Source organism: Castor canadensis, chromosome 5 (assembly GCF_047511655.1).
Source record: "Castor canadensis chromosome 5, mCasCan1.hap1v2, whole genome shotgun sequence".
NCBI classification, from domain to species: Eukaryota; Metazoa; Chordata; class Mammalia; order Rodentia; family Castoridae; genus Castor; species Castor canadensis.
The window spans coordinates 129,932,199-129,959,050 of record NC_133390.1 but is presented as its reverse complement, the minus strand read 5'-3'; the positions used below and the strand labels follow the sequence as shown (position 1 = coordinate 129,959,050).

The 26,852-nt window shown below is 38.5% G+C and overlaps 1 protein-coding gene across 12 annotated transcripts in view; it reads right to left on the bottom strand.

Annotated features, from left to right (window-relative positions):
• Window positions 1–26,852, bottom strand: part of Arpp21 (cAMP regulated phosphoprotein 21) — a 148,373-nt gene that overhangs the window by 111,290 nt on the left and 10,231 nt on the right. For 4 of the 12 annotated variants that reach the window (XM_074074128.1, XM_020163722.2, XM_074074129.1 and 1 more), the window contains exon 2: window positions 21,694–21,758. The exons of 4 other annotated variants lie outside the window; for them this stretch is intronic. The gene's annotated coding sequence lies outside the window, so the exon portion shown is untranslated. Of the gene's footprint in view, window positions 1–14,670; window positions 16,077–21,689; window positions 21,759–26,852 lie in introns of those variants that run through there. 4 more of the 12 variants (XM_074074126.1, XM_020163721.2, XM_020163723.2 and 1 more) reach the window with 2 other exon arrangements.

Genomic DNA, 26,852 nt, shown 5'->3' with positions numbered 1-26,852 from the left:
CATCACCTCATTGTCAAAACCACTCTATTAAGAGTATAAGCATGAGTTATCTTCAGATGGGGTCATTAACCTACAGCAAAGCTTAAGCTTTAAAAGGAGTAGAAACACGGAGAACCACAGAACTACAAAGTACCTTTGTAGCTATGGCAAAGTTAGTCTAGCTGAGATTAAATCCTATGGTGTGGACAAGATCCAACACCACATAGTGGCAAAGTCCAGTCAAAAACAAGCTTTTCGACTGTTTGGTGGGGATAGAGGGTGACAGAGCTCTTTTTTAATAACTCTGTTCCTCTAATAATGGCTCTAATAGAAGTCTAGACCATATTTACCTAATTTAAGCAATTAATTCACAAGATGTAAAAGAGAAGCACACACTCAGACCACTTTCTCCCTTCCTCACGAATGAGCCAGCACAGAGCACACCTTCTCATTCTGCACGAGCACATCTTCTGATGATGGCTTGATGATAATCTCTGGTTTTATGCTCCAAATTTCATGGATATATTTGGGCTTCCAGATAATATGCTCAGGCTGTCTCTGAGAATTCTGAAAGCCCACGTGCCATAACTATTAGAAGGTCACAACATCTCTACCTATCTGCCCAATTTCCTTCTTTCATGCCCTTCTCTCCAGAAGCCATGTGAAAAAACACATACGTACATGACTCCGAGCTATAATACAACCCAGTGTTGTGGGAAGACATGATCGTTTTAAAATATGAAACCGTTCATTAGAATATATACCAGTTTGGCACACATTTAACATTTAGAAATGAGTGTCTCCTGAATCTTCAAGCAAAATGCTACAATTTGACTTTAGTAGCAGTTTCTTCATTCTAGGTGAAACTTTATTTAACAAATTTTCCAAAAACTTACAAACATCGCTGGGACATTGAGGATAATCATACCATATAACTTTGCTAAAGCAAACATATTCTTAAACAGCTAGATCTTCCCGTTTCTCTTTACTATGACGTGATCTCTTGTGCCAAGCAGCAATGTTTTTGGGGTGGGAAGGGACAATGAAATTCTGAAATGACACTTTTACTTGATGACCAAATACCAGAACTTTTGCATTCTAAATTCAATTCAATACAATACTTAAAAATTTCCTTTTTATCTGACTGCCAAGAAAACAATCCATTATTTATTTTCAGTTTCTTGTATTGGAGATACCCTGTAATGGAACAAAGGTTTATCACAAAATTCATGTTTTTCCACTCTGGTTTAAAGGGTTCAAAAATATAAACTTCATCATCACAAAGATAGAAGACATTTAAAAGGGGGAGAAATATTAATTTTAAAAATAACTGGCATGTCTGACATGAACTCTTTTCTCCTTCATTCTTACAAGAAGTGAAAAAAAGCATCTGTCATTTCCAAACAATGGAACTTAGCAAATGTGACGCAGTTATAGGTGCCAGAGTGGGAGCTAAATGTTTGAGTTATTAAACCTTTCTCACAGAAAAAAAGAAAGGAAGAGATACTTCGGTAAAATGAATCAAAGCAAAGAAAAATTGGTGAGCTGCTATTTATCTGATTTTTGAAATGGCCATTAAAGTCACTTTTTTTCTACATGTGAATTAGGGGAAATGCGAGGATTCTATCACCATGAGGTCTTTGCTTTTCCCATGTCAATAATGAATATTTGGTGCCATAAATGAATATTTCATGCTTTAAAGCTGCCCTTTCAGAATTATCATTAGCAAATTCATCATTACTTAATCTAATCAAAAGGAATCAATGTGGAAGTTTAAGTCCTTCACCCTTCACCATAGCTCCCCTTCCCCACAGAAAAAAGTCATGAAAGGGTTTTCCCAAAGAACAAAGGAATGAAAGGGTACTTCATCCAAACAAAAAGGCACAAAATGAATCTAAATGATGTGTGATTGCAGGAGCTGTGACTGTCCACGTGCGTTCTACTCCCACATTAGAGCATTTTGGCAGAGATGAATGAGTAGTGTCATTCCAAGGACAGAATGTGAGACTTCAGGTGACACACAAAGGGCTTTTCTAGTGACATAGGGGTGCTCTTAGCTATAGTTTTGTAACATCTTGTGGTGAAGCTCTTTCTACAAAATCCAGCAAGAAAGCAATAGCTGCATTTTATCGAGTGCTTACTATTTGGGTAATTTAAACTGAGCCTTTTACACAGTTATTACATTTTATCATTACATCAAATACATCTATTTGTTGCTAGCCTACTGTGCAGAAGACAGCAAGCTGCCAGCTTGCCTTGTGTCTTTAGTGTTAAGGCAGGTGGTTCATGGGCCCTTCAATCACCAGGTCCCTCAGCAAGGTAGATGAATCATTCTTTAAGAAATTTCAAAATTTGAACTGAGTAGTAAAAACACCACTTTCCTTCCACTATTATCTAAGTCACATAATCATGGGGACTTTGGCGTACTTTGTATACCTCTGTATTAACCCCAGTACCAGAACAGTGCCTAGCACATAGAAGGATTGTTGATTCAGTGAATGAAAGAAAGTTCCAAACTCTATCTGGAGTCCAGTCAGTGATGACTTGGTGTCTTTACTGTGTTTCTGGTTCCTCCATCTAACTAAGATATCTGATCTTTCATGGGTTTATTATCCAATATGACAAAGGTTAAATTTTCCCTTAAATGTAACTAATAGAGGCTAGATGGTATCCAAGGACAAAACCATGACATATTTCTGGATAAATGTATTCCCAAGATGATTTTGGTCTGGTGGAACCCTGTGCTGTTGGGTCTGTGCATACATTAAAAAAAAAAGCTGAAGCATGTTTCTTGGGAAACTACTGTGTGGAGTATTTTGTAGCCTCTGGAGAGGATACTGCAGAAAGGGGAAGAGATGGTGCTCATAGTTGAAGGAGCTACCAAATACATGAGAGAAGTTAACAAAGAGGTTCAAGAACAAAGCAACCCAGAGAACTGAGGTGAGTAATAAAAGCAACATATGCACTGTTCACATTGCCTTCAGTTTCCTCAAAGCCTTTTTGAAGGTTAATCTTAAAAAACAATATTAAGAGAACTAATAGACATAATTTACAAAAAAGAGAGGCAGTGAGGAAGGCCTTTTTATTAAAGTTAAAAGGAGGGTAGATGCTGGACCCCAGAACTGAAAAGTCATATGCAGGTGAGTTTCTTTAGGCTTCTGATACTTTTTGAGTTTCTCTGTGAAAGTGATGGCATGATTTATTATATTAAACTGCCTGAATATGTAGATCTGGCCCATATCTCTGGATGGGAAAAAAAAAATCTTACAAGAGAAGTGAGCGAAATGGAAGGATTTCCTCAAGGACAAAGGAATGGAAAGGCACATCCTCTTCCTTTCACGCTGTGCTCTTTTCAGTTTTCATGTGATATTTCTCCTGAGTCTTATTCTCACCTGGTGTCCCCAGGGATGAAGTGCCACTCACTTCAGGTGCTGTGGCATTCACACCACCACATGGACAATAATACACTCTTTTCATACCTACCCAGTCTGCCAATTCTTAGCTACTGGATCCTTTTTGTTCTGTGTTGTTTTTCCATTTTGTCCGCACCACCTAATATAGTGGTACTCAAAATTACATATTGGTACCACTGCAGATACAGTCATGAAGATGAAAGAGCTACTACACTGAGATCAATATATTTGTGATAGAGAACGATAAGCGGTCAATAAACAACTCTTTCTATCGTCACACTTCCTGTGGAAGGTACACTTGAAATGCTAGATGTGTAACTGCATTTGGCATTCTCCTGTTTTATTCATTTCTGTATTTTTGTTCCAAGGGGTAACAGCACTGTTGGAATTTGTCCTCACCACAATTAAACTCCGATAAGCCTAAACTTATGGTATGTGCAAGAGAGTAACGACAGAGCTACCTTCCAAATGGTTGTGAATGCACAAGAGGAAGGGATCTAACTCAGGACCCCTGGGGCTAAGGAAAGGTGACCCTTTCCTTATGAAAAGTATTTCATGTGACCCTTCCTGACCCGGAAAGACAAAGAAAGCGGTCTGGGGAGCAGGAGGGACAATGTGTCTTCAAAAGAGGACTCACAGAGACCTGTAGGACATGTTTATGGTTTATGAAAAAAAGAGAATGTCTCTAAATAAGCTTTTATTCCCAAACCAACAAGGGTTTGGCTTGTGTTTGGCACACGCTTTAAAATGTTCCACATGACAAATGTCACACTGAACTCTCAATTCCCTGGACAGAGGGCCCTCAGGCCAGTGTATCCTTGCCTGCTGCTTCATGCAAAGCTGGAACACAGTCTATACAAGTTTTCTGAGATGACAAATAGATGCAACTCTTGGAGGAAACTATTTTCAGGAACCTCAGAGCACATTAACAGAGAAGAATCTGGGTTGTTATAATGTGCCCAGGGCTTTGCCAGGAGATAATTTCTTACTTAAGACATCCAAATGAGTGCATGTCTGTTTGTGTTAGGCCCTGGGGTCATTTAGGGCAATGCTGCTGGACCTCAAGTGCCCTGTTTGGAAGTAACCTAAAGGCAGCATGTGGTTGGTCATTTGAACAAGAGGGGACTGCAGCTTAAAAGTGGTCTGTCTATGCCATTCAACATCAGAACTGTAATCATATTCCCAGTGTCTGCCTCAAAAGGCTGATGGGTCATGATGATGTCACTCCTTCCCTGGCCTGAGGCAGGAAAAAATCTTCAGCCTCATAGACCAAGACTCCCTCTGTTTCACCCTACCCTCCCCACCCCATTGCACAAACCTTCCAATCAGACCCTTCAGTCCTGAGAAGGTACAGTAAGGAAAATGGGAGTTGCTCTTTGCAATTATCCTAGTCTTAAACTAATTAAGCTGGAGTAAGATCTGTGAGTTTTTAGAACCTGCTAGCAACACCTGTTACTAGAAAGTGGGAAAACAGGTCCTCAAACCACTCAAACTATGGGTGACATTACAAAGCCCAAGGTCAGTCTGGACTTAGGTGATGAAAGATGTTGGTAATTGGTCTTGCAACATGGCTCCCTTGAAATTAGGGTTTTTAAAAAATTTTGTTTTTCAAGCCAGGTATAGTGGCACATGTCTGTAGTCCTACCTACTTAGGAGGCATAGGCAGACAGATTACGAGTTCAAGGCCAGCTCCTGGCAAAGTTAAGGAGAGACCCTATCTCAGAAACAGAATAGAAACAAAAAATCTGGAGTGTGGATCAAGTGTTAGAGCAGTTGCTTAGTTAATGAGAGGCCCTGGGTTCAATCCCCAGAACCACAAAACAAACAAGCAAATAGCAACAAAAACCAACTTTGAATTTTTCAGTCTAGCTCTTTACAGGAAATATCCTACCCTGCAGGGAGCAGAAAGTGCTTACCCCCTTCCAAAAAAATCCCTGGTCTCTGGCACCAAGAGGACTTTTACAGAAGTCACAAAACCAGAATTTCAACCTATCTTTACCCTGAACTGTCCACAGCCTGGATGAATCTATACATGTATATTTCTTGACTTTTGTTCTGCTTGAATGATCCTCCTATAAATTGTCATGCTTCTGTAGGTTCCCGGAGGATCAGATTGCAAATAAACTCATTTTTTCCTTTTTATCCTTTTCTCCTACTCCTCATGGGGGCAAGTGATTGAACTCAGTGGGAACCCCAGATCTAGGCCTTTTAGTAACATTTCCAGGGTTGAATGGTCCCATGAATACTGATGGGAAAAAGTGGTGCTGAGGAATTCTCTGGGGATTTCTAATGATAAAATTGAAGATTTGGTAGCTTTGGGTCATGGCTTCTTTAAGGCCCAGGCTAGGGACATGGAAGGGGCTATTAGTTTTATCCACATGTGTCATCAGTGGACAAAATAATCTGGAAGTGCATTTACTTTTCTGAGACTTCAACAGAAGGAAATAGCTTATGCCCAAGCAAACGGACATTTGAGGAAGAAATACATGAAGCTAACTCACTACTGGAAGTATCTAATGTGCAACCTTTTAAAAATCAAATGTGAGCCTGAGGTGGTGGCACACATCTGTAATCCCAGCCCCTGAGAGATGGAGGTAGTAGGATTGGGAATTGCAAGCCAACCTGGGTTACATAGCAAGTTCAAGACTAACCTGGGCTACAAAGCAACACTGTCTTAAAAAAAAAAAAAAAGTGGTGTATCATCCCTGCCACAAAATAGGACAACCTGATTTCTAGAATGGGGGCTGAATATCTGTTATTACACCAAAGAATAAAAACATAAGACAGTAAGCTTGTTAAAAGTCTTCAGGAGTCTATAATCCAGGCCTCAGATATTGAAATTTTCTAGGGTGAGTTTATCCAGTGAAGAATCAAATTTAGGATTTGATATATCACAGAAATGAAATATCTGTCAATCTTGCAGGATTTATAATACTCAGCCTTTGAGCTATAGGCTTATTTGTAAAACTTTCAAGATTTTAAGCATACATAAGAAAGGAGAAGTCAGTCCTTGTATTTATAACATATAGCTTTCAGCAGTGGAATCTTTTTTGTTAGATATGGTCTCCTTAAAATTGACAAGTCCAAGGCCCAAACATGGGGAAAGATTATATGGTGAGGAAAAAAATCATAACATTTCATTACTCATAATGAAAAGGAAATAAAGCAGGAGAGAAGGAGGGAAAGAAGGAAGAAAGGAAGGAAGGAAGGAAGGAAGGAAGGAAGGCCAGCTGGCAGGCTGAACTGTTAGAAACTCACTTGCAAAATTAATAAATAAAAGCAAAAAACAAAATGTTTGTATGAATTTGTGATGAAGCCTATATCGAAATTTAATTTTCACAAATAGATTTAAAACTCTGAAAAAGAAAAGAGTCATTGAGGCCCTATTATTAGCACTTAGAAGAGAGACTATTTGTAATTATAGCTAAGAAATATGTTAGGAATAGCATTTGCCTGTATTTATTCAAGTATAGCATGTAGGAAAATATACCCTATACTTTCAGCAACTGTATTTTTCACTAAAGAAGAGAAGACGCAGGGAAAGTGGGAAGGTGTGGCCTCTCAGAAGGCACCCACATGACAAGTGGAGCAACTTGTTTTTGTTTTGGTTTTTTTTGCAGTACTGGGGCTTGAACTACACCTTGAACCATAACACCAGCCCTTTTTTGTGATGGGTTTTTCTGAGATAGGGTCTCACAAACTATTTGCCCAAGTTGCTAGGATTACTGGTGTGAGCCACAAGCACTAGGCTAAGAGGAGCAATTTGAATTGAAAAGTACCAAAGAATTCCAAATAGATTCCCGTTAATGACTACTTTTAACCTCATAAGGCATTATTAATGCCCTGATTTTAAATATTCATGTGTGTGAAAGTATATACAATTTGTGTAATTTGAACCTTGGCTAAGTTGCAAACGTAAGAATGGCAGATTCTAGGCATTCAAAATCTGGTATAACCCAAAACTGTAGGTTCTGTTTCCAATTCTGGGGAGTGCTGGAATCCTGTCTCTCTCTCTCTCTCTCTCTCTCTTTCTTTCTTTCTCTCTCTCTCAAACACACACACACAGACACACACACATACACACATACCTGGGAACTATATAAAGGATTTAATAATACAATATTTATTAGAAAGTAATGCATACAATTTTCCTTCAAAAATGAAATTCAGACTCTCCTTTTTTTCTTTTCTTTTATAAAAATACATGCTTCTATATTTAACACTCTTCCTCTTTCAAAAATGGCTAAAACAAAAGTCAGAGATACGTTGCAATGAAAAGCAGGAAGAGGTTTCTGAGGGAGGAACATTATCAGTTCTTCAGAAGGGAAAAAGAAGAAAATTGATGCTTTCTCTTGACTACTTGACTTCATGAGTTTCTTTCTTTTTATAAAGAAAGAAGGACAGAGAGAGAGTGAGAGAGAGGAAGGAAGGAAAGAAGGAAGAGAGGAAGCGGGGGGAAGGGGAGGGAGGGAAGAAGAAGCTGAAACTGATGCTCGACTAGGCAGGGATGGTTCAGTCACCATTACTGGTACCCAACTGCTAGAAGCCCAGTCTACAAAGGTCTGCCTTTCGGAAACCAGCATCTGCTCAAGATTGGATAGGTTGTCAAAAGTCTGCTCCATTGTGGACTTTGAAGTGCATTATTGGAGTGATATTTTGTAAATACTACTGAAAACTTTTATTACAAATTAAGTTGTCATGCATTACAAATCCCATTTCAGAAAGATAATGCTTCAATTAGCTAGAAGGACTCTCACATGTCCTTTTCTTTTCTTCTAATTTGATACCTCAGTACGCTGCATTAAGAACTGAGAAGAGCTTAAAATGGGGCTCAAGTTTGAAAGGTCATTGCAAAAAAGACACTTGCATTTCAGGAATAGCCTTATTTTTATTGTCCTGAAATACCTAGTAGTGTGCTTGAAATTCATTGATGGTTCTATGAACTGCTAATTTAATTAATAGATAAATTTAACCAGTCCTGAAATTGTGGTGTTTACTCACAATGAAAAGCCTGTCATCCCATTTCCAAACAACTAGTTACCCATTATCATTACCCTACCAAAAATCACATTAGTAAGTAAAACTAGTTTTACTCTGATACAGCTTCAGAGTTTAAATAAGAATAAAGTTAAATGTTAACATAAGTAAGGTTAATGAAAACCAACTCTTTTTTTTTTTTTGATGGGACTGGGGTTTGAACTCAGTGCGCCACACTTGCAAAACAAGCACTCTACTGCTTAAGCCTCACCTCTAGTCCATTTTGCTCAGGTTATTTTGGAGATGGGGCCTTGGAAAACTATTTCCCCTGGCTAGCCTCAAACCATGATCCTCTCTATTTTAGCCTCCTAAGTAGCTAGGATTACAAGCATGAACCACTGCACCTGGCAATGAAAAGCAATTCTAATACATGATTTTGATTAAAAAAATAGGATAACAGGCTTAACTTACAAAAACTCCAGTTTTAGACTGGATAAGGTAAATCATAGAGAGATTAAGTAGCATAACCAAAATTTAACTCCAGGAAGGATTGAAAAAGAATTCAAATTCAGGTACCAGAACTTCAACCTCATCTATGCTTTTTGGGTTTTTTTGTTTTGTTTTGTTTTTGGTGTGGGGATTGAACCCAGAGTCCTCCTCGTGCTAAGCATGTGCTCTACCATTGAGCTACACTCCTCATATACTTCTGGGGTGGAGGAAAATGACAGTTACACCATGCCTGTTGTAATAAAAGCATGAGAAAGTGATGCCTATGCCATCGCCAGAATGGAGCCACAGGGGACAGTGGAGACCACATGCTTATGCTGGTCCTTCAAATCTTTTCAAATGAACCCGTTATGCGCTTGTAATCAGAAAAAGTAAACACCTTACACACAAACCAAATAATTGAAACAAGAATCCCCAAAGAATCTCAAGACTTATAAAAAAGTATTTAAATTATCATAAAATATATTTGTGGATCACAATAAGTATCAAAATCAAAAAAACTCAACTCCATTTTTAAAAAGTCAAGAATATGGCTTGGTTAAAACTCTTAATAATTCAAGGATACTTTTTTTACTGGGACACTGACTTGAATATTTTTTAAAGCTCATTTCCATATATAAGGAACCAATCAAAAAATTTCAGGGAAAATTAACAGTTTATGAGAGACCCTCTGACTTCATTAAAAGAAATTAGATTCCCTTTTGCTTAGTAGGTTTGTTTTCAGGGAAAGACATAGAGGTGACACTGGTCACCATTTTTAGCATTCTCTATGTATTTTCCATTAATCTCCTTTACTAAGGAGCTCCAAAGAGATTTGTCACTTTTAATCAGCCCTGCCTCCAGCTACTGCTCTCGGGGTACAAAGGTTGAAGGTCCAAGATGGGCAAATACCAGATGAGCCATCTCAACATGAAAAATGAACTGGCTATTTTATTAACCACAACACACACTTCTATCATTATTCCTTCCAAAATCATTAATGGATAGGATAAATTTAATGCCTTTCATATGTTCTACATACACTTCGGTGTGAACAGGCATTACAAGAATGACTAGAATACAGCCACACCCTCTGGAGGACTCTTGAGGGAAGTTGTATTAATTCTTTAAAAAATTGAGTAGAGTTGATTAATTAACATTCTGTCAGCAGCATTGCTTTTGAGGATGGTTTCATGAACTTGTGCAATATTTACCCAGAGAACTTTTTTCTTGTTTCTCCCAGGAAAGACATGACTAAATCCAGAGTGTTTGCTATTCCAAATGGGTATGTTACATTACATAAAAACCTCTATTGTAAGTCATTGTTAAATAGACACTGACACATAGATATATGTGTACCTAAAGATGCATTTTGATTCTACAGATATTTATAGAGCATCCATGTATAACATTTGCCTAGAACTTTCCACTTAACTTTAATTTTCTTACTTCCAAAAACAAGTTCTCAAAATCTGACCTGAGAGATTTGTTGTCTCATCATTGAAATAGACAGAGATCCTCATGGAGACAAGAGAAAGATAGATTCTCAAACCCTCAGTTATAATGTGTTGCCCACTAAAGTAGATCCTCTTGTCCACAAAGAATGGAATGTGCCCATCCGTTCTCCCTATCCCCTTCCTCCTACTCTTATCACAGAGACAAAACCCACCAGGTGCGGGGTGGGTCCAATATTTTCTCAAAGTTGTTTCTGTTCCTATGTAGACAGACAAATATAAGCTAAGACATGTTTATATTAAACTCCCTTATTCTGAGTTAGGATGGATGTATAAACTTTATCTTTAAAATAATTCCTTTGAGAGCTACAAATTCATTGGCATCAACAATGTGAAAGTTTTTGTTTTTTTGCAGTGCCCTAAACTTTTTCAAGTAGTTTGCATGTCGAGGGAGTGTCACTTAAATTAGGCTACACACATACAAAATAGCAGGTGGGTAAGTCACTCAGAGTACACAAGTGACACTCTTTTGAGGCCCCTCCCAAAATGCCACATCAGGCCACACTGTACCCTGGGTTTGGGCAGGTTCCAACTCAGAGAACAGAGTAGCAGCTGCTGGCAGCTGGCTGCAGCTCAAGTCTCAGCTGTGTTCCTGGCCTCCTGCCTCCTCCAGGCACTTACTAGGGTGCATGAGCAAGGCAGCAGCTGAGCCCCCACCTCAAAGCGGAAATGCAACCGCCTGGGTTCTCATGGCCACCTGCTTCAGAGCCAAACAACCAACAAGGCCCTGCTCTTTTCACAGGAGCAAAGTGCTCTGCTGATTCACTCCAAGACAAGCCACACTGAACACAGAGCCTGGCAAAGGCACAGCCTACCAGTCCTGGGTAGTCATCTCCAACACCATGGCAGAGTCACCTAAGGATTTGAAATGTAGGAACCAGAACTAGTTTGGGTGTTTAAGTCACAGGTTTCTAGTCAGATTCCAAACATTGCTTTTGATAATCTCTGCAGAATTTCCCTAAGATTACTTCTTTCCTAAGCAGAAATTGTGATTTGGGTTTTATACTGGGCTGAAAAAAGTGCCAAAAGCACAGGAAGCTAGCCAGGTCACATTCGTGTTTACCAATTTCCAAAAGGAGGCCCTTTATTTACACAGCATAATTACAAAAACACTTTTAATGGCCCATGCCTTTCTTAGCCTGCAACTCAGGCTTCTTGTGTGCCATGGGACACTGAGACAGCCTCAGGCCTCAGCACACCTTGCAAGTTCAGATTCAAATCCAATTCCCACTGCCATGCCAAGAGAGTAGAAATGTGCGGTGATGGCTCTGCACTGCTCTGAAGGACTGTTGGGGGGGTGCTACTTCCCAGAACCACAGCTCTGACAGCTTCAAGTCACTCATGTCAGTGCTATTAAGAGACATTCCTGACTTCAAACCCTGGGAAATCTCTCACTGCTCCCAGGCACACCCTTCCATATCTGTCATGATCAACAGGGAGGCTGTGCTTTAATCTTCAAAAATTCCTCTGGAACAAGAAGAGCATCATCATATTGGTGCATAATGGAGGGCTGTAGCATAATTATCTCTTCTGTACATGTTTTGGAAATTTCCTTAACAATAAGTTTAATGTACATGATTATTTTCTTTGGGAGTAAATCATTGTCAGATGCAAATACTATGCATCCATACTGGGCTTCAATCCAGATGGGAGAACTTCTGCATTGTAGGTAATTATTATTTCCAGGGATAATGTGAGAAGCTTGCAAACCTCCTATAGGTCATAGCTGCTCTGGAACACTGATCTGCCACTAGTGAAAGATTTTCCCATATCAGTGATGCACAAAAATTTTTATTCAACAATGGGTTAAAATACACTGTGATAGGGCTTTATGAAATATCTGTAATTAGTCTTTTACCTTTCTTGTGGACTTTACATGGTATCACAAATCTCCCTTCAAGAGCTTGTTGCCTTTTGAAGGATCTCAGTTGTGGAGGGCCAATCATCTCATGCCACCCAGGGTACTCTGAAGATATTCTAGCCCCACAGCCCCATGGAGTGGCAGAAGCTGCTCTCCTCACATGGCCTGAATTGCAGATCACCTTCTCCCTCTACTTAATCCTGCTCCCCTCTAGGCCCCTCCACTGTGGTGGTCTCCAAAAATCACCTTAATAAACACCCTGTATGCTAAACTCCATCTCAGAACCTGCTTCCTAGAACCCTACCCGCAACACCTCAGGAATCCCCCCTCAAATGTTGAAAGCTCTTTGAGGTGATAATAAAATCAAGTGAAGTTAATTAAGAATTACTGCTGTCATTTGCTCTGGATCATCTTTTTAACCCTTGACATTTTGTCACTGCTCCAAATCTTGCAATATTTATAAAGGTGTCAAAATGTGCAGGTGGTATACACTATCTGCCAATCAGTACTTCAAGCTATAAGTTCTTCTGTGACTATATAGTTAATTCTTTATTTTTATTATAAATTTTTATTAGGATATATTCATTATACGGGGGGACTCATAGTTTAATTCTTAAAAAAACAAAACAAACAAACAAAACAGTGGCCCACATCTGTAATCCCAGCACTCAGAAGTCTGAGGCAGGAGGATCAAGAGTTCAAGGCCATCCTGGGCAAATATAACAATAGTGAGACCTTGTCTCAACAAACAAACAAACAAAAAGTCAAAAAAAAAAAGAAAAAAAAAAAACAAAGCCATGATTTTTCCTCTAAGTCGTGATTATCATCGATGTGATTATGTTCTTTTTCTTTTTTAACCTTTAATTCTCAAAGGCCACTATAGTGATACATAATCCTCTGACACCAAATTTAAGTATGGCTATGTGCAGGCATTTCAAGAAATTACATCTCTAATTTAGTTTTAAAACCACCAGCAGTTAACATTATGTGTGTTACACAGTAGGGATTCAAGATATTATGATAGCATATTAGTGAATATCTATGTAATATTAATCAACTCACACGAATTGATTCATTTAGTACCTCACAACCTTTAACAGTCATTTGTTGTTTTCAGTATACACATGGAAGAATAGAAAGAGGGAGGCCAAGAATCTTGCCCAAGGTCACACAAGTTAAAAGGCACAAATTGTGCCTCTTTTTCTCCTGAGAACTATGCATTTATTGTTGGCTACCGAAAATACTCTTTTGTGGAAGAGCCAGGGGATAAAAAGGTCAATTAGAATTGAATGCTGTTGATTTTTGAATTTGTAGCTGTTCATAAGAAATTAATACCTGTTCTTATTCCTCTGTTATATGAATTTTCAAGTTTCAATACCTCAGGTAAAGCAAGCACACAACTTCAAAGGTCTAACAAAGCAGCAGCCTAAATAACCATAATGCAACTGACAGATCGCCTTCCTCCATGAACTTCACTGTTAAGGACTTGGAGTCATTCTATCTTTTTCCCTACTTATGTCCCATTATTTGCCATTTCTCTTTGCTGATTCACATGGGGTGCTGAAGTTTCACAAGTGGTTCACTAATTTTTTTCAAGGAAAATGGGTAGATTGGACTAATTAGAAATTAAAAGAAAAAGAAACTCTCCTTCATTCAATAATGTGAAGAGAGTAGTAAGAACAGAAACAGCTCTCAAAATTCTTAGTCAAGGGTCAGTAATTCTCCTTTGGAGTCATCTTAGGAAGGGAACTTTGAGAATGACGTTAGTCTTTATCTTAACCTGTCATTAAGACTTAGCAGCAGCCATCCTTCCGTTCTGAGTCCAAGTATGTGTGTCCTTCCACAGACCTTTCTCCAGGGATGGGACAGCTTCCCTGTGGGACAGGGCACAGGCCACGTCCAATATCAAAGATGGATTAAGGGAGTGGGTTCAAATTGGGGTGCACACTTAAGATAAATATGTGGGGAGAGTGGGCAGAGTCAAGTTCAGACTGCTCACATCTACAGGGTCAAAAGCTGAAACCAAGGGCAAAAAAAGAGATGCAGGAGAACAGGCTGTTCTCTGGTGACCAGGCCAACTGTTTACAGATGCCATCTTGCTCTCTGGAGTGACTAGACTAGCCTCCTGTATCCCCTGAGAGGAAGTGGAAACAAACATTCAAGTCCCAATGTTTCAAAGAATCTTCAGTAATTTAGCACTGATATCTTATGATTACTTATTAAAGGACTACTTGTATTGCTCTCAGTCAAAAAGGAAAATAGTCAAGGTCCTTAACCTGAAAGTCCCTGTGCGGGATGCCAGGAAGGCCTGTTACGACTAGAACATTGCTTGGCCCTTGGCACTGAGTTTCATGCTCTCCTATGCCAGCAGATGGTGCAATGCACACCTGTGACACTTGTCACAAAATAGCTCTCTGATGTTTTTATTACAAGAACTTACGTGAGTCTTTACACATGCTGGCGTCATTGTGTACACGTTCAAATGAGTCCTGAGTTGCTCCTAAGCAGGACAGTGCTTTGGGTATAAAGCAGGAAGTCTTTGTCCCCAGTCACATCCACTCTCCAGAGGTTTCTTCCTTTGGTAAGAAATTCACCTTCAGCAGGGGGCAGATCACTGTCTTAAACCTCTGTTAACCACCCCCCATACACACACACCTAGATGATTCAGGAGTCACTTCTCTAACAAATTCCCTAAACTGCTCCTCTGTGTTCACTTTGATGCTCCTGACAAGGCTCACTTCTCCATGTCAGTATGGACCACAGGGCTTAGAATTATCTGAGAGGCAGGCTGTCAGCTCCCCAAGGATAGGAACTATGTCTTTGCTTATCTCCAGAGGCCAAGGACCCTCCAAAGTGTCTGCAACAAAATCAGAGATTCAGAAATATTTCTAAAAATTAAATTTCTTCCATGAATGACTTACAGTCATCTAGACTAGGAAAAGTGTGTTAATTTTTTACATTATTAACTATTTATATTTGTGCCATAATATTCTAAAGTGGATTTTAAAGACATAAAATGCCCTGAGCCTCTATGCGGGGGGTTGTCAGCATATCAGGAAACACCATTTAGGTATACACAGACAGACTACCTTATGCAAGAAATCCTTTTCTGGGACAAGTAAATATGGTTCAATTAATGACCTAGACCCACAATTTCTAAAATAATTTATCTATCCCTATAATAAGTATTAATTCAATAACTAGATGTAACTCTTCTTCAGAGTGCTTACTGGCATTTACTCAGTAGAAAGAATATATTTTGATCAGTGTATTAAGTTCACACATAGCTGACGATCAAAAAGAAACAGCAATATCAGATGTGCCCCTTTACACAAACAGCAGGAGACAATATAGAACCATAAATAAATTTATATGAAGACAACTGGGGTCGAACTTTAGATGGGACCTGCTAGTATGCCATGAAGTCAAGTAATTGGTTTTAACTTACATTTTTTAATGAAATAAATAGAACACAGAATGGACTGGTGTGATTATAGAAGAATGAAACTGACTAGACAGAATAAATAAAACTTAGAGTATAGTACCCATTATAAGATTGTATATGGCTTGTTTTGTAAAGTTTTATTTCACATATGTATGTGCAAATACTTGGAAGATAAGTGTGTGTTCACATGCATGCATGTATGTGTACTGGAATTTCATATGAATAATATTTCTTAAAATGAGTCTGTGTCCAAAAAAAGTTGCTCAAATATATCACAGCATATGTTCACATCTGTCTGAAGAAAAAAAAGGAATATACATAACTCATGCTTTGATTACCAAAGTCAGCAAGAGAAAACATAGACTGTGGCTTGCTTCTTCTGTGAAATCCAAACATTATTGTGAGATCCAAAGACCTTATAACTTAAATATGAGGATTGATGCCTCTGATGAAGATAGAGCATCTTAGTTAAAACAAACAAATTATTATCTTGGACAACAGTGTAAACAAGACCCTAATTCATGAAGCTGCTAATTGTGCTTCCCAGCTGCAGAAGACTGGCTGGAGCTCTCACCACACACACACACACACACACACACACACACACACACGCATGCACACACATTGTGATTGACATTTGTGCACTGGCTCCTGACATTCACCGCAGCACAAGTGCAGACACACTTGCCAGAGCCTGGGGCTTAAGAGGGGTTAGTTCAGACAAGACCCTGTCTAAAAGGCAACTACTTAAAGCATCAAATGCTTAATATATATGTTGACCTCCATGATAGTAATGGAATTAAATTCATAACTAAGTCAGTTTTCTTCCTCACAAAAGTTACTGGTGTCACCACGAGAAGAAACTTGGGGACATTCTTTGCAGCTAAGGGAAAAAATGATACTGTGTATCACTTGTTCAAAATGAATCACAAAGTTAATATCCAGATAATGATAATTAAAAGTTCCCAGAGCTACACAGATTTAATTCAACTTAAACACAAAAACATTAATCCATACTATAAAAATAATAGCTATCATGTTTTCATATATATCTTATTGTTCCAAATGCCAAAGGAACTTTTTTACACATAGTGTTTTTAATCCTTAAAACCACTTATTCGTATGTATTAAAGAAGGAACCAAGGAAGAAAAGGAGGGAAGAAGGAACAAAAGAAAGAAAACTGAGGCTCAGGGAAGATAAATCCCTGCTTCAGGCCAATGGCATTGAAATTATTCACACAGAGGTCTGAAAAGCCATGCTCTGTCCAGTGCTTTCCATTTATGCACCTGGAATACGTTCACTGAGATGCAAATGCAACCTCACACTTCAGTCATGGTTATCTACTAGAAAGATGCCAAACTGCATAATAGCCGCATCTTTTATCACAAAAGACTATCATTTCTTCTACCCTTAGCCAGAGAGGTGCAATTATTTTTCATCAGGGACACCACCTCAGACATCCCCTGAGATACAAAAATGTGATTTCACAGCCATTTTAGTACTATGAAGCAATAAAGGTGCAAAAGCCCATGTTACTGTAAAATGAAGGCAACACCTACGGTCCAAGCCCCTCCAGGAAAGGACTGTGTCTAAGGCTCCTGGAATCCTGACCACCATGCTAGGACTCAGAATTGAAGATGACTTTGAGGCCTAGAGTTGTGTGACCTCAGCCTAGAACTGCCTTTTAGGACAAAGTTGACTGAGACTATCTCTAAAAAACAAAACAAAACAATTCCCACAGGACATTGGCCAGAGTCCAACAAGAGATGGTGCTGGTTTGCCTTGAAACTAAGATTGGACCATACTTATTCTCCCCTGTTCCACAAGATGAATCAGAGAAAGAATGAGAAGGTGGATGCTTCTCCCTAGGCCTCAGCCCAGCCGCTGCTCGCCCATGGTGGTTTTGGAGAAATTGACTCACCAGGTCGGTGGTAGGTTCTTGCGCAACAGTCCACTGGAACAGGCTACCTACTCAACCAGGGAGCACTCAGGATTGGCTGACAAGAAAGCAGCTTCCTGGTTTTGCAAGATGAGAGTGCCCAGAGGACAGAAATGCCACATGTTGGATTCTGCCCACATGTGTACCTCTCAAGAACAGTATGGAGCATCAGTGTCACCAGGCATTTCTCTCCATCCATTAATGGCTGCAGCTCTGCCCACATGCACCCTCATGTGCAGATCCACCTAGAATAAAGGCACCCTATGTCCCTGGGCTCAAGCACTAGAACCTGAATGCACTGCCCGATGGTGTAACAAGGTCAGCTCTGGACAAGAGTTTGTGAATGACCTCACGGCTGGTGGGCCATGTGTAAACTCAAATGCAGCATTAACAAAGATAAAGGTCTGTCGTGATAGGAGAAAATGCTGACAAAAGCAAAACAAACAAGCAACAGCAACAAAAAAAGAGTAGGTGCCATGTTGTAGTTTATTGTTTAGAATCTCATGTTTGACATTCTGTCCTCTAACAGAGCAGTTACTGCCTTTATACTTCTGTTTCTTCACCTGAAAATGGGAACAATAAGAGTTCCTAACTCAGACAATTGAGAGGGTTAGGCACACTAATACACAGTGCACTCAGAGAGTACTTTATACCTGGTTAGCATTATATGTGTATTTCACAGAGAAAGACACATATGTCTATCTACTAGGCAGACTTTATTGATAGTACCTAATCAGAGCTTTGACTACAACTGAATTGCTAACACCTCTGGAAACCAGACTTCCCAGACACTTCTAGAGGCCTCATATCTTTAAAACTTACAGCTACTTTGGGATAGTACACTATGGCTTCCTTCTGAAGGCAGCCATTGCTAGGCTGGTCAAGCTGAGGGGGATGGCAATTCCTGGAGCTCACACATGAAAGAGCATGGAATCTGGACAATAATTCCAGGCTGTCAGTCTGTCACAGTTAATCTAAATAGAAGAACAAACCTGCCCCTGAAAGTCATTTTGGAAGCTACAAAAATTACAGAGAAGAATCCTAAGAAAAACAATGAACAAGGAAATAGGGACAAGGTGCCAGGAATGACAGCTTAGGACTATGACAGGAAAGGTTTTCCAGTTTGCCTAGGCAGGCTCATACAAGGCATCGTTCTTTGTCTTTTGCTTGAAATAAAGCATTTCATCTATTTCTATGAACTGACATTTTATCTCACACAATTGTGTCAGACCAGTTACATGGTATAACTAAAAGATAACTTAATTCTGATTGTTTTTGTTGTTGTTATGGAGTTTGAACACAGGGCTTCGCACTTGCTAGCCAGGTGCTCCATCAATTGAACCACACCTGAGCCCTTTTGGGTCTGGTGATTTTGAAGACCGTTTCCCTTTTTGCCAAGGTCAGTTGAGCCTGTGATTCTGTTTTATGTTTCTTGTTGTCACTAGGATGACAGGCATAGGCCACCAAGCTCAGATTTTTTTTTTCTTTTTGTTGAGAAGGGGGTCTCACAACAGTTTCTTGCCCAGGCTGGCTTGGAACTGTGATCCTCTCAATCTCAGCCTCCTGAATAGCTTGGGATAACAGGTGCACAACACTCTGTCCAGTTATTGATTGAGATGGGATCTCTTGAAGTTTCTGCCTGGGTTGGCTTCAAACCATAAGCCTCCCACCCTCAGCCTCCCACCTCCCAAGGAACTAGGATTACAGGTGTGAGCGACTGGTGCTCAGTCTGATGTTTTTTAAACTTACAAATCATCACATAGTAAATCTGACTTCTTTAGTGGCTGTACAATCTCATGAACTTGAATTCAAGTATAAATTTGTACAACCATGACAATAATCAAGCCATATATCAGTGCCATCACTTTACAGTCAAAGCCTCCCCTTGTCATTTCTCTTGGCAAACATGAACTGTTCTTTGTTACTAGAGTTTTATCATCTGGCGATATTATGTAAGGGGAATCATTCACTCCAATTTTTTGGATTGCCTGTTTTCACTTAACAGAATGTTCTTGAACACCACCCAAGCTGCTGTGTGTGTTAGTAACTTGGTCCTTTTAATTGCTGAGCAATATCTCATGTCCTGGACACCTCACAGCTTGAAGGATATTTGGATCACCAAGTATACATAAAGCTGTTATGAGTCTTTATTTATACATTTTTCTGTTTACAATTTTAAACTCTAACACTCAGCAGTATTTATTTATTTATTTATTTATTTATTTTTGAGACAGGGTCTTCCTGTATAGTCCAGGCTGGGCTCAAACTTGTAATCCTCCTGCCTCTACCTCCTGAGTGTGAGGAGTACAAGCGAGCACCATGAGGTGCTCACTAACTTTTTAATTTTTTTTCTTGACTTTTAGAATAAGCAATTGTGTGGATTAAGGATTGTTATTCTACCTCCATAGATTTTAGAAGTCCACTCTGGAATATAGAAGCTCAGGGGAAAATTTGCATTTTCCTATAATCTTTTGAAACAAGCTCCTAATGCTTTCTGTCCAGTGAATCTGTAAATCCTTACCTCCTTTTAGGTTGCTATGCTTTCAGCATAATTTTAAATAAAAGTAAATTTAAAATTTATTTTGAAGTTGGGTGTTTTGAAATTTTATGATGATCCTTTAATATTTTATTATAAAACAATTATGCAAATTCTGCATTCTGACAGGAAAATTTGTGTTTATTTTCAGTCACCATCAGATTGTTGGCTCATGGACCACTACCATCAACATCACTTAGGAATGTGTTAGAAATGCATACACTTGAGACCCACCCCAGTTCTACCGAGTCACAAAAGTCTGTACTTTAAGAAACGTGCAATTGTAAGAACTACTGCATTAAGAGTGAATCCTCTCTGTAACAAAGAACAAAGAGGACCACAGTCTGAGATTCCTCCTGGAATCTTTATTTCCTTCTGTGATAAGTCCCACTTACTAGGATGGCTCATTTACGGTTAAATATGGGTCTGGATCACCAGTGGGCATTATAAGATAGTCAATACAGCTCATTTTGGTCACTGGGACAGAGATACAGAATTGAAACCTCAATGTACAGTAATCCTGGTGTCTGTATTTGAACAATGAATCCACTGTCTTACCCTCTACTTCTATCTTGGTAAAATGTTACTGGGGCTGATGGGTTGAGACCAGGGATATATGCAAGTATTCTCTCTTCATTGATCCTGTTCTGTAATCCTATTCTTAATGAGATATTGTCCTTTCATAGTGAAATAAATTAATTCAGCAAGAAAAGGAAATAGAAGACCAAGTAACTTAGTACCTGTCATTGATCTCATGATGGAAATTAATCTTTTATAATATAAAGAAATCTCAAATTTATATATGTACATATAACATGCAAGTTATTTTATATTTATTAGTTTATATACAATTTGCATATTGACATATATACACATATATGTTAACATACCAATGAGTATGCATAATTTCTGTTTTTCTGTTCTCTCTTTAGAAAGAATTTCTCTAGGGATATAGCTCAGTGGTAGATTTAATATCTAATTAGTGAAAATTAAGCATTGTCTCTAAATTTCTCAGTGGTAGAGCATATGTGTAAAGCTCTGGATTTGATCCTCAGCACTGAAACAAATAAACAAACAAGAAAGTAGACTTATAAGCTAGACATCGTGGTACATACCTATAATCCCAGTTGGCATTAAGATCATGAATTTGAGGCCAGCCTGGGCTACAAAGCTAGAACCTGTATCAAAAAAAGACTGTTTCTTAACAATAAAATTAAATCTAGATCAAGTAAAGCTATCTAATGCATATGATGAATTAGGTAAAGAAATTTGAAGCATGTATTTTCTGGACATTACAAAAATATATTGCTATTAAATAAGTCTATTTACCCATAAACAATATTTCTACAATTTTCCATTTCTTCAATTTAGCAAAGTGGCAAAACAAGGGTTTTTTTGGTTGCTACTTTGTTTCATATCATGAAAGAAGATTTATTTCTAATTAGTAAAAACTAAGCATCATTTCTAAATTTCTCTGTCCAAATATTTTAACAAAGCCACTACCTTTGACAAATACTTAATAAACAGGTCCATCGTACCTACTTTAATTCAGGGTAGTGTTGAAGCTTCTGTTAACCTCACCACTTCCTCCGTCTGAGAGATGACTCCTGTGGGAGGAAGGATAAAAAGACCACTTTGACCTTGCACATCTGCCAAGTACAACCGTTAGCCTCTGGCAACACACAGGAAGCTCGGCTCAGAACCAGCGTGTGCACTCCAGGTGTTCAGGGTTTACTTGGTAGAAAACAAATTGAGGACGAACATTCTTTGATGGAAGGTTATACAGGCTAATTCTAATTTAAGTTTTCTGGAAGATAATGTCAAGAGAAAGAGATCAGTTAACATGGATAATTTCATCCTCAATATAAGTGAAATGCATGAATAGTATGTGTGGGCACTGGGCTGACAACAAGCTTGTCTATCTGATATTAATTCTTCCCCCGGGACAGACAACAGGTCATATACACACATTTGCCACTTTCACCACCTAGACAGAGGAATAGCTTAGAAGGCACATCTGAAGAGCTAAATAACATGCCTTAGTTACAAAGAATCCAAAAATGGTACCTTAAGACCGAGACCGGGACTGGAAAGCCCAAACTTTGTGATTCCATTGGAAAACAACAATGAAAAAACAGGCATGGCATTTTTTCTTTGAACCTCATTCCTTAGTTAATATGCATCTCCAAAACTATTTTTCAATTTTTGGTCAAAATATTTTTTTGAAAATTTCCTTTCCCATAATAACTTATCCCTAGGCATCTATCTGTCTTAAAATGGGAAACATTAGGTCCCTAAAATAAACATCACTGCTTCACATTAAACTGGGCAGTGAGCACAGACATAGATTTACAGGCATTAGAGACTTTTCTTCCTAAATTTATACATAATTATGTAATATATATTGTTAACCCCTTATAAAAGAACAGAATCTCAACACTCTTCACTTCATTTTTCTTTGTCAGTTACTACTCATGAGCAGATAAAATACATGTAACTCAAACTATAACTGTATAACATTTCAAAACAAATATTGATAAATAATTTCATTACATGTATTTCCACGTTTCTGTGTTTTTTCTCCTCTTTTTTAGTGGCTCTGGGGTTTACACCAAACCCAAGGGCCTTATACATGTTAGGCAAAAGCTCTATAACTGAATTCCACTCTCAGCCCATTTAATCAATAATAAGTCCATGTAGAGAAAGCAGGACTGAGGTAGTCTTTCTATTATGTGGCAAGTACTTTGCATGTGAGAACACATAAAAGGAATCTTAAGTTCACAATGGATAACTTGGCCAGGTGGGAGACAGGCAGAGGAGGAATTCACTTAGATCACCTCAACTTTGACCTGTCCTCTTCCTATGACATCAGGGGAAAGTGTGCTAGAAGGGCTGGTAAAATCAGGAACTAAGAACACATGGCAGCACCTACGCCAAAAACGACAGCCGCAGTAGAGATCTGTGATGCATAGACAACTTCCCACCCACTTTGTACCACTTTCAAAAGTTAATTTCCATTGTCTTCCTTCTCTGACACAGTCTCACTACATCACCTTCTCTTCCTTTGGTTATCAATTCCCGATCTCCAGATTAGATCATCTAATTCTACTGTGTGTGTGTGTTTTTTTAATAGCAATCATATAGTAGAGGATAACTTGTATTACAAAGAAAAGAATTTAATGGATGAAACATATATTTTTTCTTCTTCCCTCAGACAAATATGCTGTGAGATATTGGCATTGCTGTGACCACAATCAAAAGGCAGAGCAGTTAGGACACCACAGATATGTACAAAGTCCCTTTCACATGGGAAGAGGTTAGTACATATCAGCTAAGGTGTACAGGGCAAAACAAGTAAGCAAATGATTTCTTCAAAATAACAATTCCATAAGTAGGTTTTGATCACAAATGATCCAAAGGTTAATTCCGAATCAACAGGAAAAATGCTGGGTTTTGCTTATCACTGTCCCTTTTAGGTCTATGGAAATTTGGGGTCTCTGTATTGATAAGCAATTTTGCCTGCAGAAGTGAGGTAATTCAGAGTACAGAAGAAGCAAGCCAAGTGAAGTAATTCCCACAGAGCAGAATAGATGGCACTAATGACCTAATCAATACAGAAATAAGTATAGATTTCCACCACAAATGGCTCCAGGTAGCTCCCCTAACAAGTGCAGAAAAACATCACATTCTTTTATTTAGATCTTCCTTACTATTTATTGATGGACCTCATTAAGAATACCTAAATGCTGACTTTGTCAATTCTATAAGTTAGAGAAATTCACCAGAACTTGAAGTAAACCTATCAGCCTCTTCAAGTTTGCAGATCTGGGTCTGTCTCAATACTCCAAATCCTTGCCTAACAGAGACAATCCTATGATCTTTGTTTAGGCCCAAGGATCTAATCAATAAACAATGAAAACAGTGATATCGTCTCATCTTTTCTTGAAACATCAAACCATCTATTTTCACAGCTAGGTCAAAACAATGAGGTAATGTTTTCTAGTGATTTCAGAAAAATTGATTTTAGAGCTCTCTTCTCTTGCTAGATTCTGTTGGGCAAATCTCTGATTATACAAATGACTTGCTGCTGGATACAGCCCTTGGTTTTCTCTCCAATGTGAGCAAGTCTACTTCATGTTATTTGAAATCATTTCTGGTTCTTAGATAAGATTCCTAAATTGCTCCTGGAAGGGTACCAGGACTGAAGTCTCTCTACTATTATGTCTAGTTTAATAGGAAGGAGTGACAATCTCACTCCTAATATATCACGTTGGTAGATAAGGAAATACTGCATGGAATTTTGTGTATACAGGGAATTCTGAATCATCCACATCCAAATCTCTTTTTCAAGCCCCTATTGCCCATGTGGTTTAAAAAAGGTCAAGTTCTGTTATCTATGCCAGGAGCATCTGCTAGAAAGATGGTTTGGACTCTAGGTGCTCACAGAGGACTTTCTTCCTGAACCACTGGCATGTTAAATGTTTGTCATGTGTAGTATGTCTGTGCTGAGAATGGGCTCTAGTTATGCATGACCAAAATACCCAGGATAACAACCATCTCACAAAATTAACCTCTGAAAGGGACTTAAAGGCTGCTTTACTGATGTGAGGCTGATAGAATCAAAGCAAAATAAGCTAAAAATATGAGTACCAGTACAAAGTAATTAATGCTGAGCACTGGGATAAACACTTTATATTTAATTCTTAGAGCAATCCCATTTTGGAAATGAAGCACCTGAAGTATAGAACACAGTTGCAGGGTTGGATCTGATCTCAGGTCTGGGACCGCCTATTCTCTTTTCTAAACTATTCCTGATAAAAGCATGTAAATGTGTTACTCTTATTTTATGGCATTCTCAGTTATTTTCAAGGCTAAAGTAAAAAGCATAATAAATATTCACAAACAGTACAATAAGAAAGGATCCATGACTGTTACATAAAAAATGTCATTGAATCATAGAATTATAAACTGGAGGAGAGGTCTTAGAAATTATCTGGTGTTGGTGGTTGTTTTGCAGGTAACTTCTCAAAGTAGAACTGTTCTCAGTACCATATTTCAGAGCAAAGTATGTGGATACAAACCAGATCGGGGTGATGAATTCACATATGTCTCTGCTTTTGGATATCCAAACCTTTTCACTCTGCCAATGGAAAAAATTGTACCTTTTTCCTCTTAGTCTTTCTTCAGGTGACCTACACATCAGAACTTTCACTCCTCTGTGGATTCCATACAGAACCATGTACACCCAATTCCATGTCCATTCAATCACAGACAATATGTTTTAATCTATTAAGGACTTTAAGAATTTTTTTGTAACAATTATCCAATTTCCTTTCTCAAACCCACAAATGTAGAAACTCACAACAAACTTAAAGACTTACTTGTCTTTAGAAAAACCTATTTTTACTTTTAAATAAAGTCTAATATATATGTACACCTACATATATATATATATATATATATATATATCAGACATCTTGTTTCAGTTCTTAATCACTGTTACTTTCAGCCCTAGTAAGCAATATGTTAAATATATAATTTTATGAGATCAAAAAATTGAGCACATAAATGGATCACCTAACCTCACATACTTTTTGGCTGATCCTCTCTCTCTTGTTAGACAGGCACATAATAATTTCAGTTTGTGGTTTATCACCATCAGCACAACTTTCACCCCCATATTCACCTTCTCTGCTCACTCTTTGTGATTGTTTACTGAGAAAAATGTTTCCACACTTATTGCATTAGCCCTCTTAATTTTCATAATTAACTTTATTGTATTCAAAAAAGATTTTTTTAATTTGTCAAAATTAATTTGTATTGTTTTAGTATCCAAGAAATCATCTATTATTTAGGATTTTCCCTAAATGCCCAGTTCATAATTCATTATTACCAAAAGTTAAAAGGTATCCACCTTTGCCAAATGTTCAAAAAATCCCATCCAGCAAGGTTTCTAAAATATTTAGTGAGACCCAAAACACAGGATAACCTCAATAAACATTTGAGAAATGAGATTAAATGAATAAATGATATGTGGTATCACACATAAGGACAAATCTTGATAACTATCCCACAAGAACTCAACTGAGCCCGCAATTCAGCTTGAAGGGTTTGAGGGGACATTCCTTTCCTCGATACAGTGTGGTCCCAAATATATTCTGCTGGCTTTCTTGATGAAAAGACCAGATATATCAGAATCTCTGTGCTCCACACGTTCCTAAAGTCTCAGATAAGAAAGAGGATGTGCCCCTCTTCACCCCAGAGTTGCTTTCTTCAGGATGTGGATGGGTGAGTAGAAGAACATTAAGTTGGTACTACACTTAGCATTTCTTAAAATGTAGGAGGCAAGTTATGAAAGCATTTCGTTCTTACTCAGCTGGATTCCTTCCTTCACAACAAGATTACTTTTATAGATTAGGAGCAAAACTTTATCCAGTTCTCAGTGGTTCAGGGAGGATGACATAGTTTGCCATTTCAGTCAAGTTAATCCTAAATTCTTTCCCATGTAGCAGAAAGAGAAGAGCTGCCATCCTAGGGCATAGGGAAAGCTGTTCTACTCAAGACAGGAAGGGAGTCTGGAAGCCCCTGATTTGCTAGCATTCTTTGCTCCTTTTCTCCCTCACTCTGCCTTTTAATTCCTTGCTGCCTACTTGCCCACCTCTTTAGTTGCTGGGCACATGCTGGGGCTCCTTCACCACAGC